Below are 16,878 nucleotides of genomic sequence, written 5' to 3' on the forward strand. Positions count from 1 at the left end.
ATGGGGCATAATTGCAAGCTCAACAGTCTCACTCATAATGTGGGAAACATGAACACAAAACTATGCATTACAGTATTGTGCAGGTTATGTACCAAGGAGCTGGTGGAAGTCTTCAAGAACCAATGGGCCCTGTGGTGGTGTGAAAAAGAATGGTCCCCATAAATTCATATATTTGAATGCTTAGGGAGTGGCATTAGGAGATGTGGCCTTGGTGGAGTAGGTATGTACTTATTGGAGTAGATGTGCCCTTGTTGGAGGAAGTGTGTCACTGGCGTGGGCTTTGGGGTTTCAAAATACTCAAGCCAGGCCCAGTGTCTCTCCCTTGCTGCTGTCTACAGGTCCAGAGTAACTCTCAGTTACTCTCCAGCACCAGGTCTGCCTGTGTGCCCCCACGCTCCCCACCATAACAATAATGAACTATGTCTCTGAAACTGTAAGCCAGCCTCAATTAAATGCTTTCTTTTATAGGAGTTGCCATGGTCATGGTGTCTCTTTACAGCAATAGAAGACTGACGAAAACAGGCCCTAAAGGAAAGAATAGAGAAATATGCCCCTACCCATTATAAAGCAAGAACAACCGAGCAACATCGTGGCTGCCAAAAGCAAAACAGCCATCAAGGACTGAGCCTGCTCTAATGCCCTGAATTCTAAAAGCATTACAGAACAAAAGCATATTGAAGTACACATGGACAAAATATGTATTGTCATGGATTTGTTATCAAATAATCCAAAACCAACTTTAAGTATTTGCTAACATCATTAACGATTTAAAAGTATGGTGTGTTCAGGCAAAGAACTGTCCAGTTTTAGAGAATTAAATTGTAGTATATTGGGATGAGAGGATATAATGGGAAGAATAAACACTAAAATACTTTGGGAAAAAGAATGTCTATTAAAAGGTTCAAAGAAAGGAGGAGATACAGAAGAAATATGGAAATGTTCAGTACTTGTAATATATAGGGAAGATTCTGACCAACAATCTTGTCAGCCCTAAGAAATTTTGGAAGATATCATGGAGATACTCTTATCATGATATTGTAAATAGGCCTGTTTTTGTTTTACCTTGGTTTCAGAGGATGATGTGACATTGTCACTCATTGTCATTACATTGGCAATTCCAGCTTTCTGAGTAGATGGGTATAGAGGCTTATGGAAAGATGGTAGAAAGGCAATCCCCTCCTTGTATAAGCCAGAGAAGCAATTGCATAAGACAGCAAGGAAGACAAAGCTGCTGACAATGATGTTCAGAACTGCTGAAATGACAAATGTATTGTAGATGACATTCTTTTGTAATCTCCCTGTGTACAAATTTGGAAAAGCAAAAATGAGGGAGACTGTCCCATTCATCACAAGAATGGTGGAGGCCAGTAGCTGCTGTTGAGCTACACAAATATACAAAGGGATGAAGGTATTCTGGTAGGTGTATCAGTGACAAACTCTGACAATGCTGCAGTTGTCGCCATGGTGATAATTGCAGGCTCTCTGCATTCCCACAAAGGCCATGCAAGGGTAGGAGATAATGGCATTATCTAAGTACCACACTCATCGTGGTGGAAGGTCCATGGAGGTATTGCAAAAGAGCCATGCTATGGTAGCCAAATCGAAATCCTCTACTTGGATATTGACAGATTTATTGAGTAAGACCATGATGACAGTGAACACTGGGCAACTCAAAAGAAATACAAGACAGAATAGTGTGACCTCTTTGGATATGGAGAGTACACTCTGCAAGATCAACACCTGGAAGAAAGAACTGATTGTGTTTGAGGATCCAGGCTTTTGCCCTGGAGATCTACTCCTGGAAGTATGATCTATACAAACTCAGAGAAGAGTCCTATAGCAATACTTACTGACACCTGGATGGATGTATGCACGCACCCTCTAACAGTTGCAATTCTGAATGTTGGTGTAGACACATGGTAAAGTTTAGACACAAACATTTAACCATAAAGACGATGAACATAGCACCATCTTTAATATTGGTGACCTTCAATACCAATATTACCTATATAGTGAATTCCATGCCTTTCAGGGCAGCATAATGAGACCCAGTCTGAAAAAATATATACCAATATTAATAAATGAGTAATAAACAAATGAATATGGTGGCATAAAGTATCATGACATAAAAAAAAAATAGTGAAATCGAGGAGTGAGGCAAAGACACCAGCCATGACGTTGATCCAATCATCAAATTGAAACTTGAGGATACACACACCGAGAGAGAGAGAGAGAGAGAGAGAGAGAGAGAGAGAGAGAGAGAGAGAGAGAGAGAGAGAGAGAGAAAGCACTACACACATAAGCATATATACAGTTATAGTCACACGTGGGCTGACAATAAGGAGGGCAGAACCACTATAGGTTGTCAATCCTACAAACCAGGGAGTATTTTATGCCCTACCTAACATAGATTGCATGCATACGCACATTTCTATGCCTGTTAATATGCCCAGATAAATCAAGAGGATGGCAACCTGGAGCTCTTTATGAAGGAAGAAAGTGGCAGTAGAAGAAAACTTGCAATCAGACAGCCAGATTTTGTTTTCTTTTTCTTTTTTTTTTCTTTTTGGTTTTTTGAGACAGGGTTTCTCTGTGTAGCTTTGCGCCTCTCCTGGAACTCACTTGGTAGCCCAGGCTGGCCTCGAACTCACAGAAATCCGCCTGGCTCTGCCTCCCGAGTGCTGGGATTAAAGGCGTGCGCCACCACCTCCCGGCAAGACAGCCAGATTTTGGATAGCATTTCCTTAATGTCCTGGTTGATTTTATGTTATGTTTATGTCAACTTAACACATTCTAGAGTCATTTTGGAAGAGTAACTCTTGGTTGAGAAAATACCCTCATAAGATCTGTGCTAAAAGTCTATAGTTCATTTTCTTGATTAATTATTGATGTCAGAAGGCCTGGCCCACTGACAGCAGTACCATGCCTGGTCAGATGTTCCTGGATGGTATAATAAAGTGGTTTGAACAGGCCATGGGAAGCAAACCAGTAATCAGCATTCCTCTATGGCTCCTGCCTGGAGTTCCAGCCCTGATATTTTTGAATGATAGACTATAAGCTGTAATATGAAACAAATCTTTTCATTCCCAAGTTGCTTTTGGTCATGATGTTTTATTACAGCAACAGATAACCTAATATACTTACCATTCATTAAAGAATTAGAGGGGGAAAGACACAGAAACACACAGACATAGTGAGGCAGAAATGACTCAGAAAGACGAAGAGACATAGAGTGGTACCACTGCCAAGCATCATGAAAGAGAGAGATGGGAGAGAAAGGAGGGAGAGATTCACACTACATATTGTTAGCCTTGGGGAAGTGTGGTTTCTGTTAACCTTGGTCTATCTTTCAAATCATTGTAATGTCAAGAAATAAAACATTAAGTTGAGTGGCCATAACTCCAAAGCCTCTGTGTTGCTTAGCTTCCCATATCTGTGACGCAAATGACCACGAGAACAGATTAAAGGAAAGAATTAGTTTTGCTCAGTATCAGAGATTTGAGTTTATAGTCCTTGGCTGTGTTGATTTGGGGTGTTTGGATTGAAAACAGGAGGCAGAGGCTACTAATTTTATAATGGATAGGAAGTAGAGAAGGGACCAAGGATGTGGTAAAATTTTTGAAATCACACCTCCTGGTATCTATTTCCTACTGTTACATACCATCTCCTTAAGAGTTCATATCCTACCATAATAGCACTACTATCTTGGAACCAATAATTTAACACATGAGCTGTTTTCATTGACAGGTCACACCCAAACTATAACACCATTATACAAGGTCATTCACCATGCCATTCCACTAAGGAGGTTCCTGGGGTCATCAACTCAAAAGAGACAGAAAGTAGAAAGGTGGTTGCTAGGAGCTGGAACAGAGAAAAAAGGAGATGGCATTCAATGAGGACAGCATTTCAGTGGTGAAAATGGACAGTGGTGGCAGTTTCATATCACCGTGAATGTACTTATAGCTATGGACACTTAGACATGTCAGTGGTAGGGCTGGAGAGATGGCTCAGAGGTTAAGAGCACTGGCTGCTCTTCCAGAGGTCCTGAGTTCAATTCCCAGCAACCACATGGTGGCTCACAACCATCTACAATGAGATCTGGCTCCCTCTTCGGGCCTGCAGACAGAACACTCACTGTATACATAATAAATAAATAAATCTTTTTTTTAAAAAAAAAAAGAAATGTCAGTGGTAAATATTGATATGTATACTTAACCATATTACTCAGAGTATACAATAAAGGTAGATGGATCCTTTACTAACCAGTGATGCTGTCTTCAACTGAATCAATGATAGGTGACATGGCAGGGCAGTCAGCTATCTGGACCATCAAAGCTAATGAGGACACAGCTTTCCTTACATGTCTTTCACAGCTTGTTGCTGGCTTATCAGTCAGCTGTGAGCTCTTGAGACACTACTGATCTATTTCACAAGTCTGAGAATTTCATTGTGTCATCAAACTCTAACCATTATTGACCTCACCTACCAAGTTCTCAGTCATTAATGTGTGAGGAGCATGACATCATTTGGGAACTGACTATGGAGCTATCTTTGCTTTCTTTTGCCATCTACTTTCTTTTTCAGGATTTGTGGGGTAGGATGTGTTTGCTAGTTGACCTCTAAAGCCCATGTTTAAGACCCACTTGACAGATTCAGATCTGTCTGTCATCCATTTCTTTCATAGCTTCTAATCCTTCTAACACCTTTATCAGAGAGAAATGTGGAGAAAGATCCATGTGTGTTGGACAGCCAATGTCATTATACAGCTGGGATGAAAAGGAAAAACTCCTACATATTTAGGAAACACATTCAGTAACCATTTGTAGATATTGACAGTGAAGTATTACTGTGCAGTAACTCTATATTATGTTGAAATATGTTGAAAGAAAGTCTCCAATGATACTTATTTTAAAAAAACAGTTTTCAAAAATAAGTCATTAGCTCTAGTTAGGCATGCCAATACTACTCAGGAACCTCACTATAAGCACTATGCCACTATGGCCTCCTGCTCAAAGCCCATCCATAGCTATGGGTAATTTTACTCCAGAAACTCCACCCTTGAGGCTTCCTGTACCAGGTAGGGGAACACAACTTCCCCCATGGGGAACTTTGCCGCAGGCTTGGGATACCAAGTTCTCCTGCACCAAGCCTACCCACAACTTCGGAGAATTTTGCCCCAGTAGCCAAGCTCACATAGCCTTCTCAAAGCAAGAGGTCCAGTAGAGATTTTGGGAGAAAAGAGTAATATCTGTCACTCATGCTACCTAATATGGCAGTGATTTCCTTGTGTTTGTTTTTTATTAGCCTACATTTAAACAGTACAAGTGAATACTGTATACTGCATGGTGCAGGTATAGACCAAGCTCCCCAACTTCAGCAACACTGACATTTGAGGTCTATACTTCTTTGCTGTGTGGACTCCAAAAACACGTGTTTTGAGTTCTTTGCTTTAGGCTTATCTTTGACAACATTTACATTTGCACTTAGTGAGGCTACAAACATAATTCTGAGCACATTAAAAATGTTTGATCACTAAAAGGTGACTGATAATTTGTATGTCTTAATTACCCTTTTTTTAAGAATTCATAATAAGTAACTCTTATAAGATTAGCATTTATAAATTAGTTTATCTCTGTTATGATTTTGACCCTTAAATTTTTCAATTTTTTAATTGAAGCTCTTTTAATACCAAAATAAACTTTAAAACAGAAATATAGTCTATGGAGAAACTGAGAGCCACTTTTTAAAAATCAATTTTATAGTATACTTTTATAAGATTTAGATTAATTTAATAGAACTTTTAATTTAAGTACATAATTAAGTTTTCTGTAGTTTTTGTTATGACTCAGCTTCTCCAAATGGTTAAAGCTTAACAAAGTTAGCAAAGACATAAGTGATTATCTCAATTAGGCATATATTTTTAAGTCAATTTTTATTACCATGAACAGATCATTACACCGTCAGGAATTTTTAACTCTTAATCACCAAACATATATCATCCTTAAGTCACGTCCTCCATTAACTTGTAGAACTTAGTCATACCTTCTGCAGCTTGGCCTTAAGCTTTTGTGGTTTTGTCCTCATCTGTTCATTTTTATTCTTAGGACAAAAATCTTAGTTTATCATACAAAATTCATCCTTATTCAAAATATTCTCCTTTCTTTTTAACCCTTTTTACCAATAATATAACCTCATTCTTTTAAACATTTTTCTCTCATATCTATTGTTTCTTTGAATCCAAACTACATATATGACTTTTTGTAGCAAATTAAGACTGCCTGTACACGTACTTTCAAATATTAACCTTTTGGGGGGTAGACTATTTTTTCTCTGTTTAGGCTTTTTATCACTTTTTAATATCTCCCTTGTCCTACGGCTTTAAAGATACAGAAACAGAGAACTTTGACATTTCAGCAAGAGCTTCAGAAATATAGATAATCTTGAATGAAGAAACATTTATTTTTTTAAATAAGAACCAAGTAATATGGTAGTGCTGAGAGAGCTAAACATCTGTAATTGCATTTAGCCATCTTAACCTGTATATACAAATCTTTCTTGATGAAAAAAATGTAATACCATGAGCATAATAACATTAACAAACAAATCTATTATTTGTTATAAGGAATTTTCCACAAGGGGGGTGTTCGGTAATATCTGGGGCCTTTTCTCAGTATATATAATAGCATTCCCATAGCTACATAGGTTGACTCCCTCTCCATTCTTGGTTTTTAGGGTGTACACACTAGCTTCTCCACAAAACCTTGAGGCCTCATATAATTGAAACCTAATTACATCATGAGCTGGCTTTTTGGAACCTAGGGCCTATGCTGAGACACTTTGCTCAGCCTTGATGCAGGGAGGAGGGGATTGGACCTGCCTCAACTGAATCTACCAGGCTGGGCTGAATCCCCAGGGGAGAATTTGCCTTGAAGGAGGTGGGAATGGGGGTGGATTGGGGAGGGGAGCCTGGGGAGTGGGAGGAGGGAGGACAGGGGAATCCATGGCTGATATGTAAAATTAAATTAATTATAAAATAAAAATATTTTTAAAAAAACTAATTACATACAACAAGCCAGGAGGGACTGGATACTAAGGTGAAGGTCCACTGGCCTTGTTGATTTCATCTGTTTCTGAAGGAATATTAACATTTAACAAGCCCACCTGTGATTATTTTGAGCAGTCACAGCTGGAGTTATTATTGAGCCATTTTAAACAGAGGATCTTTTTTTATCCCCTTTATGTATAAGCATCTCATTAGCTGTTTTCAAGGGCATGGTGTCTATTTTTTTTTCTACCTGTCACAGAGTCAAGAAGCCAGTCTGACCCAGGACAGGAGCTTTGAAGGGAAAGCTGAGAAAAACATGCTTGGGTCTGACGTGAGTGGACCAAGTCTCATCTCCAGAGCCAGCTTTTCAGTGAGCTAAAACAGCATATGACAATATTTTTTAAATATTATTTCCCTACCCAAAAGGCATTTGTTCTCTATAACTGAGAAATAGAAACAAAAGCAACAGTATCCAGGCTTGGGGAAGGGGCAGAAACAATGGAAGACCACAAGCATAAGGCAAGGGAATCCCAAACCAGAAAGACTATCCTATGTGAGTTAGAGGAAGCAGGTTTGGAGACCCAATAGAAAGGATCCAGCACAGCTTTTATCTCAGTCTCCTGCCCAAGAAATGCAGCTGGAGGGACCCTTCCAAAACAGAAAAATTGGCCATACATCTCTTGGCCACAGTGAGATAGGGTCCTGAGCTGCCAGCTGGCAAGGCTACCTGGATGCCTGGGGTCTCTGTGAAGATAAAGAGGGGGCTGCTACGCTCCTGCGCATTTCACAGATCCTGCTCCAATGTCTCCACAGCCACCATGTGCTCTACATCACAGATATCTTGCCCTGGCTGGGACCTTATCATGCAGGGCCAGGCTGGTGAGACTATATAACTCACTCCAACCAGACAGGGGAGCCCTTTGGGAGAAGGGGGACTGGAGGTGACTGTTCTGGGTCTTGGTGACACCATAATCAGGAGCTGAATGGCGGCAATGAAAGGGGTTGAGAGGAAACTCTGAGGGGTAGAGAACCTGGGAAAGGCAGAGAAAGAAATGGTTGGGAGGAAGGACCAAATAAGGAGAGAGACACACAGAGAGTCTGGGAGGGAAAGGGAACAGATAGCTGGGGAGCCTGTGGAGGACAAACAAACAAAATCGGAGGATGGAGTTTACTGGAACTGTCAATATAATCCCAGAAAGGGATTAAGACCACTCATGTAGCATAGGTGACAAAGGCAGTGGATGGATCGCTTCTTAAGAGTGAGGCTTATACCCCAGGTTGACTTCTGGCCACCAGTAAGTCAAAGTGAGCTTGGAGGACAAATCAGCTTTCCTGTTCTCAAGACAAAAAAAACAAAGGTGACAAGATGAAACTGAGACACCAATAACAAGGATGATATCCTCTGAGCATAACCTGCCCAGAATATATCCACAGTCACTCACACAATAATCTATCTGGCCATCCATCCAAAACCCATGTCTCCCATATACTAATGGGAGACAGAATCAGAAAACCGGGTCCTCGGTTATTGGCATCCCAATATAGCATGAGAAGACCAGGGAAGGCTCCTTGTCAGGCATGTCCTTCCCAAACCTTAGGAAGAATCCTCAGCAAGCTGGTTCTCCTTAACTTGAAGAGGGCTCCTCAAGAAGCCTATCCACCTTAACCAGAACTGAATTCGTTTACAGCCTTATCTCCTAGAAGAATCAGAAAGAATCAATCCATTTTGGTGTCTGGGAACACAGCAGTCATCCCTGGAACATCTTCAGGTGGCACCTCTCCTGCATCCTCCCCACTGGCTGAGGAGCTCCAGTATGAAGCTGAGTTCCATATGCATGGGGTAATCTCACTGGGGCTCCAAGTCCAGGTGAGAAAGTTCCAGACCACCATACATAGAAGGCCCAAACAGAGTATTGTATTAGCCAGCAACAGAGAACAGGCTCTTGCTCCAAAGAACTCATAGCATTGAAGCTGAGGGGTAGGAAGCTTTTAAGGACAAAAACACAATGACATGTCAGGTATGGGTCTGGGGAACTTAGTCGTATTCATTTTGGAAGACTTTTTTTTTTTGAGTGTTATACATTTGGACCATGGTCAGGGTCACAGAAAGACTGAAATGTGTTGCCAAGGTGGATGAGGTTGCCAAGGATTAGAGATTTGCAAAAAGTTCCTGAGCAGACACAAAGTGGAGTTAGAACAAGATCATGACAAGGCAGTGCTACTTTAGTCCCTTCAATCTGGCTGTCTCCATCCATGTCAGCATCTAGGATCAATTCATTCACTGATCTGTCAAGTTCTCGTCCAAATTCATCATAATGTGATGTAGCTTAGCAACACTGCTATAGCTATTTCCGTCCTTGTACAGAAGGCCTCTCAGATCTCCTCCTTATCCCCACTGCTTCTTTCATATTTTTGACCATCACAGTCAGGAACTCTGGGAAGTCAATGGTCCCATTCCCATAGACATCCACCTCACTGATCATGTCCTACAGTTCAGCCCCAGTTGGGTTCTGTCCCAGCGATCACATCATGACCCCCAACTCCCTGGTAGTAACGATGCCATCTCCATCCTCACCAAAGCAAGATAAGGCATTCTTTAACTCTGCAATCTGATCTTTGGTTACCTTGCCAGCCATGGCAAGGCATGAGGCACAGGATGCACAGAGCACCAGGATCAAGGTTCATCTAGTAGTTGCAGTCCTCTTCTTTATGGAAGACACTGTTTTCTTGAAGTCATCCACCACCTCTGCCTCTTACAATCTTTCCTCCTCCTCTTCCTCATAGATCCCTGATCCTTAGGGGGTGGAGTTTGATGAAGATATTCCATATAGGATTAAGTGTTCCAAAGTCTCTCACTTTCTGCACATTGTTCACCTGCCGGTCTCTGTGTTAATTCTCATGTACTTTAAGAAACTTCTCTTATGAGGATTAAGTGAAACACTGATCTATGGATATAGAAATAAGTTATCAGGAGACATTTTTGTTGCTATTTTCTTTTAGCAAAGTAATAGTAGTAGGTTTTTCCCTAGGGCCCATGTGACCTGTCTAGTCACAGGTTCTTGGCCACTTTAGCAGTGTCAGGTATTGGTTCCCTCTCATGAAGTGGGCCTTAAATCCCATCAAAAAGTGGTTAGTTATTCCCATAAAATTTGTGACACTATTGAACCAGTGTATCTTGCAGGCAGGTCACTCTGTTAAGTAGAAGGGTTTATAGAGAGTGATATTGGTGATTACTTTTATCCTCCGGTGCTGTGCAATGTACTTTATAGCACCATGAATGCTAGTCAGTAGAAGTGAAGCTTCTCTTTGTGTACCAGCTCAGTTCTTCCACATTCACTGGTGTAAGTAAGTGGTATCTTCAGCAATAGGGCCTTATTTTCAGGTTGTGGGGGGTAGCCAATATCCTTGGCAGTATTCTGAGGTGCTTTGGGGTTTCCTTGGTATCCCTTTGTCCAATGGCTCAACAAGATGGAACTCATTCATATCAATGGAGGTTTTACTTGGTGGTATAAGGTGTCTAGTTGTGGTATTGTCTTCCCACATCAAATGGTGACTCCATATAAACTCCTTTTACACATGTATATATTTTAGGAAGCTTCTACTGTAGTAGGTTTCGATTTTCAAAATGTCTTTAGTGTTAGTTGTCCCTACCCATATTCCTTCCTCTACCCTGTCCTTCCATTTCCTTCACCATTTTAATCTTTATAGTCTAATTTCTCCTTTATCCATTTATAACACTATATTCTATTTCCGTTCATTGGAAGATTCCCTCTTCTATCCCTGTCTGTTACTACTTAACTAACCTCTGTGGCTATTCTGATTGAAACGCACATATCTAAGGCTTAAAAGCTAACATCCACTGTTGTGGAATATTTGCACACTGTCTGAAGATGTGTCGCTGTGATTGATTTAATAAAGAGCTGAATGGCTAACAGTTAGGCAGGAGAGACAGGTGGGATGTCCGGGGACAGAGAGGAAGAGGAAGAGGAAATCTAGGTGCACCAATTACAACAGGGAGATGCCTGGAGATGTGGAACTAGTCAGATGTACAGAAATAGAGAAGTGGTTTTTTAAAAAAGCCACATGGAAGAACACAGATTAAAAATATGAGTTACTACTGAATGTACCAGGCTCTGCTGACTCCCCATGGGAGGCCTTACCTTCTTGTAGGAGGGAATGGGAGGTGGGTTGTGGGGGGTAGGCTGGAGAGGCGGGAGGAGGAAAGAGGGGAATCTGTGATTGGTATGTAAAATGAATAAAAAATTTCTTAATAAAAAATCAATAGAAAAATAAATAAATAAATAAATAAATAAATAAAATGAGTTAATTAAGTTATAAGCTAGTTGGGGAAAAGCCTAAGGTAAGGCCAAGCTTTCATAATTAGTAATAAGTCTCTGTGTCATTATTTTTGGGCTGGCAGTCCAGACAAGAAAGCCTACTATAATCCACATATAAGAGAAAACATAATATTTGCCTTTCTGGGTCTGGATTACCTCATTCAGGATGACTTTTTCTAGCTCTATCTACTTACCTATATTTTTCATTATTCTTAATAGCTGAATAACAGTCCACTGTGTAAATGTATGACATTTTAAGTTTCCATCCATCAGTTGGTGATATCTAAACCATTTCCACCTTCTGGCTATTATGATTAGGGCATCAATGAACATGAATGAGAAAATATCTCTATAGTGAGATGTAGAGTCATTTGGGTATGTGCCCAATAGTTGTATAGCTGGATCTTGAGGTAGATCTAGTTCCAGCTTTCTAAGGAACCTACACTGATTTTCACAGTGGCTGTACAAGTTTACACTCTTACCAGTGGGTGAGTGTTCCCCTGAAACCATATCCTCACCAGCATGAGCTGTCTTTTCTTTTATTGATCTTGGCCATTCTGACTTGGGTAAGATGCAACCACAAACTGCTTTTAATTTGTAATAATTTGGTTTAAGATGATGACCATTAAAAGTATTTCTCAGTTATTTGTGTTTCATATTTTGAGAACTCTGTCTGGTTCTGTAGCCCTTTTCTGATTTTTTGTTTGTTTGTTTGTTTGTTTTTTGAGACAAGGTTTCTCTGTGTAGTCCTGACTTTCCTGGAACTAGCTCTGTAGACCAGGCTGGCCTCAAACTCACTGAGATCCACCTGCCTCTGCCTCCCAAGTGCTGAGATTAAAGGTGTGCACCACCACCACCTAGCCCTTCTCTGACTTTTTAATTGAAAATTTTTTCATACAAATTATTTGATCACCTTATAGTCCAGGCCCAGTTCCTCAGTAACAACTCAGTCCTGCTAGAGAAGAGTGAGTGGCCCAGCTCCTTCCAGGACTCTTTATCTTTTGGGCGTGACATAAATCGAGGTGCGAAAACTGAGAAAAGTCTCCAGATACCTACAGGGTTAATTTATTCAAAGAAGAGAATGAAGTCTTATGAAGAGAACGAAGGAACAGCCCAGAACACACCAAAGGCAGATGAAGGCCATCCTTCAGAAGATCCACCACAACAGGCAGGAGGAAATCTTCAGGCTTCTGGTGAAAGTAGGGGGAGGGGCGGCAAGAAGCAGCTGGAAGCTTTAGAGAAGAACCTGCTCAACCAGGCCCAGAACCTAAAGAGGACACTCCCACAAGGCATCTGGACCCTGAAGAGGTGATAAGAGGCATAGATGAGGGAAGAGATCAAAAGAGTAAGAAACAAGTTTGTGATGATGCGTTAGAAGCAAAGACATTCCTGAAGCCGTCCTTACCCTGTGAGCTTCAGGTCTTGAAATCTTTTCTTCTCTGAGATTAAAGACTTGCAGCTGCTTTTTTCTCTTAGCATTTCCTAATATATCTTTGAACTTCATCTTACTTCTAACTACCTGGAGGTATTTTCTTTAGATAGAAATTGTTGTTATCAGCATCTCATTGGATTTTGACCCATTTTCCACATTTGTTTTTCAGTGGGAAAGTTTTATACTTATGCACGGAAATGTTAAAAGTCAAATTAAAAAGCAGCATATTTACTATCAGCTCACATATATAGGAAAATTCCTAATTATGTGTGTACATGTATAATTATACATATCTCAAAAAACTTAACACTGCTTATCTTTATATGGTGTGTTTTTGTTTTGCTTATGTGTATTTTTAATGAGTATGTGTCTCACAAAGAACTTCAAATTTTTTAATAAGTGGGAGTTCATTAAAATTAACTTGTAAACCAGCTTGTAGAAGCAATAAAGGCACTAACCTCTTGATGATGAACTATTAAAAAGGAATGTAAACCTGGAATTGCCTCTGGATTTCTTAGCCAGAGGAATAAAACTGGCAAGCATTATAGATTAAAAAATATATATTGGATCATGTTTCCCCTCCCCCCAGTTGCTCCCAGAAACTTCCTTCCCATCTCCCTACCCACCAAACTTCATAATCTTTTTTCAAGACAAAAGAAAGAAGAGAGAGAGAGAGAGAGAGAGAGAGAGAGAGAGAGAGAGAGAGAGAGAAAACCCACAAAAACCCTCAAAGACAAAATGAAAATCAAAACAATCAAGCAAAGTAACAATAAGACAAAAAAAGCCAAAACAAAGCAAAATTAAACAAAAAGTTCACAAAAATACCATTGAGTTCATTTTGGTTTTGCCAACTACTTTTGGATACTCAGCCTATCCTGGAGTATGGTTGATATACACAGTGACATTCCATTGGAAAAATAAGAATTTCCCTTTGCCAGATATCAAATTGCATATAGCTTCTTGGTTAGGGGTAGGACCCCATGTCCACTTCCCCCTCTCAGTGCTGGGATCCCTTCTGACTTGAACCTGTACAGGTCTTGTCCACATTGTCACAGTCTCTGTGAGTTCATATGTGCATCAGTCCTGTTGTATCTAACAGACACTGTTTCCCTGGAGACATTTGCTACCTCTGGTTCTTAAAATCTTTCCACATCTTCTTCCTCATGATCCTTGAGATGATGGCTTTGATAAAGACACCCCATTTAGTACTGAGTGCTTCAAAGTCTCTTACTCTCTGCACATTGTTCAGTTGCAGGTCTCTGTGTTAATTCCAATATACTGCAAGACATTTCGCTGATGAGGGCTGAGTGAGGCACTATCTATAGGTATAACAGTACACAATCAAGAGTTATTTTATGTCTATGTACCTTTAACACAGTGGTTCTCAACCTGTGAGTTGCAACCCCTTTGAGGATCAAACGACCCTTTCACATGGTTTGCATATCAGATATTTACACTATGATTCATAACAGTAGCAAAACTACAGTTATGAAGTAGCAACGAAAATAATTTTATGGTTGGGGGTCACCACAACACAAGGAACTATATTAAAGGGTCGCAGCATTAGGAAGGTTGAGAATCATTGCTTTAGCAAAATAATAGTTAGGTTTTCCACTAGGGAGCTATCTAGTCTCTGGTTCTTGGTCACTTTACTGTTGTCAGGTACAGGTTCCCTCTCATGGAGTGGGCCATAAATCCAATGAAAAAGTGTTTGTTGCTCCCATAATATTGGTGCCACTAGCTGGGCAGGGGTGGCACACGCCTTAAATCCTAGCATTTGGGAGGCAGAGGCAGTCGGATCTCTGAGTTCGAGGTGTACAGAGTGAGTTCCAGGACAACCAGGATGACACAGAGAAACCCTGTCTTGAAAACCAAAAGAAAAAAATTTGTGCCACTGTAGCACCAGTAGTATATCTTACAGGCAGGTCACTGTTGTGGGTCACAGAGTTTTTAGATGGGAGATATTAATGATTGCCTTTCTCTTCCAGTAGCATCAGAGTACCTTCCAGTAGCATGAAAACTAGTCAGCAGGGGTTTTGACAGCCATGGGGTTGCTCAGAGTTGCCTGATAAAGTCCCTTCAGCAGAGAACACAACTGTTCTATCACCCCTACTTTCCAGGTTTTAGGGAGGACCCAGGACACAAGGCCTATGATCTTTGTGAGTATAACCTTGTTCCTATATTACTATATGCCATATTGGATTTTCCCTACGTTTGTGATGTATTGGGTCATCTGATTGGCCTCAGGGTCTTAGGTTAGATGTAGCGCAAGGAATGTCATTCTATATAATAACTCATAAGAGTTATGCTTAGTATTAGAATTTGGGGCTGTTCTAATTGTTATGAGTTACAATTTTCTCCATTTTTAAGAGATTTCCTGGCAACCTTTTGTTAGGATATGTTTAATGGATTGGTCAGTCCTTTCAGCTTTGCCTGAGGATTATGTCCTCCAAGCTGACTGCAGATAAAATTTGCCCCTTGGGACCTCTATCTAGAGTCTGTTACCTGTGATGTAAAGGATGGTTTGTTGTCTCTGTGTAATGGACTGAGGAGACCAAACCTCAGGATAATTTTCTTTAGCTGGTTCTTTGCCACTCTAGTGGCCTTTTCCATTCTAATAGGAAAAGCTTCTTTCCAGACAATGAAAGTATAAACACCAACAGATTTTTGAAGCTGGCACGGGTAGCATGTGAATAAGGGGTATTTGTCAGTTTTTCCCTGGATAAGTACATCTCCTCTGGGTCTATGGAAGTAGTAGTGGAGGATAAAGATAGCCAGAATTGTTATGTATGCAGAGACTCCAGGCCTGACATACAATTTTTACTCTAACAACTAGTCTTTGTCCTACTAGGGTGGCATCTTTCCTCAAATGGACTGAGTCATGTATTGCTTTAATTACTTTCCACTATAGGACTTTGGATAATAATACTTTATTCCCACATGAACCTATGAAACTATTTAACTGCTCTAAACCTTCTTGCTTCCTGGTCATATACTTTGGCTGTACCACATCTGTGATGGCTAATGTCGGTTGACAACTTGATACACACAGGAAGAGGGAACCTCAATTGAAGAAATGCCTCCATCAGATCGGCCTGTGAGTATGTCTGTGGGACATTTTCTGGGTTGTTGATTGATAGGAGGGCCCATTCTACTGTGGGTAGTACATCTCCAGACAGGGGAACCTGGAATATATAAGGAAGGTAGCTGAACAAGCCAGAGGAAGCAAGCCAGTAAGCAGTGTTCCTCTGAGGACTCTGCTTCAATCCCTGCCTCCAGGTCCCGACCTTGAGTTCCTGCCTTGGCCTCCCTTGATGGTGGACTGTAACCTGTAAGTCAATAAATCCTTTCTCTCTTAGTACTTTGGTCCTGATGGTTTTCACAGCACCATAAAACTTAACTAGGACACTGTATCTTTAGTTGTCGGATAGAACTGCAAGTTTACATAAAGGAGATGACACAAAAATTACACTCAGATGAGCCTTATTGGGAGAAAGAGCCTGGTGATCATGGGCAACCAAATTCAGGCCTTCAAGAGGGAGAGATAGCATCCTACTATAGGCAGCATGATAAGGCCTTGAAATGAGGGCCTTCAGGTCCAGAAACAAAGGAGACCTACTGATTCTTAGACATCTGGGGGGGGGGGGTAGAGTGGTTAGTTACACACCACATGATATAGCCTGGCCTAATCTATCTTTCAAGAGTCACAAGGCAGGACTGGAGCCATAGTTCAAAGTTGTCTTGGTGCTGGTCAGCTGGGGCCAGTGAAGGCTAAACTTGAATTTCTTTTCATCAAAGTCTGAATGACCAATTCTTTGTCCTAAGGGTTCAACTGCAGAGGGTGTGTGTGGCCCGATTTCTGGGAGGGGAAAAGTGATAGTCTATGATATAAAACTAATAGCTTTGTTGTGTCCGTGTTGCGAGACCCCCTGAGCAAGACCACCACAGAGCCGATATACGAAGCAAAATACATAGGGGTTTATTGATAACAAGCAAGCCCAGGCTTGGTCCGTGTCCAACACTCGACACAGCGGGTGGAGGAGGACGGCCCTGAGCTCTCA

General features: G+C 40.8%; 2 protein-coding genes and 3 pseudogenes across 2 annotated transcripts in view; 1 reads left to right on the forward strand and 4 right to left on the reverse strand.

Annotated features, from left to right (window-relative positions):
- LOC131898812 (claudin-34-like) overlaps nucleotides 1-4,417 on the reverse strand; it is a 28,664-nt gene extending 24,247 nt beyond the window's left edge. Inside the window, exon 1 of the mRNA XM_059250012.1 lies at nucleotides 4,267-4,417. The gene's annotated coding sequence lies outside the window, so the exon portion shown is untranslated. The remainder of the gene's footprint in view (nucleotides 1-4,266) is intronic.
- Nucleotides 1-16,878, reverse strand: part of LOC131898808 (uncharacterized) — a 398,643-nt gene that overhangs the window by 301,917 nt on the left and 79,848 nt on the right. The window lies entirely within an intron of this gene.
- LOC131899601 (claudin-34-like) lies at nucleotides 991-1,647 on the reverse strand (annotated as a pseudogene).
- LOC131899602 (calmodulin-alpha-like) lies at nucleotides 9,124-9,684 on the reverse strand (annotated as a pseudogene).
- LOC131899604 (transcription elongation factor A protein-like 8) lies at nucleotides 12,467-12,811 on the forward strand (annotated as a pseudogene).

The sequence above is a fragment of the Peromyscus eremicus genome, chromosome X, assembly GCF_949786415.1.
Source record: "Peromyscus eremicus chromosome X, PerEre_H2_v1, whole genome shotgun sequence".
Lineage (NCBI taxonomy): Eukaryota > Metazoa > Chordata > Mammalia > Rodentia > Cricetidae > Peromyscus > Peromyscus eremicus.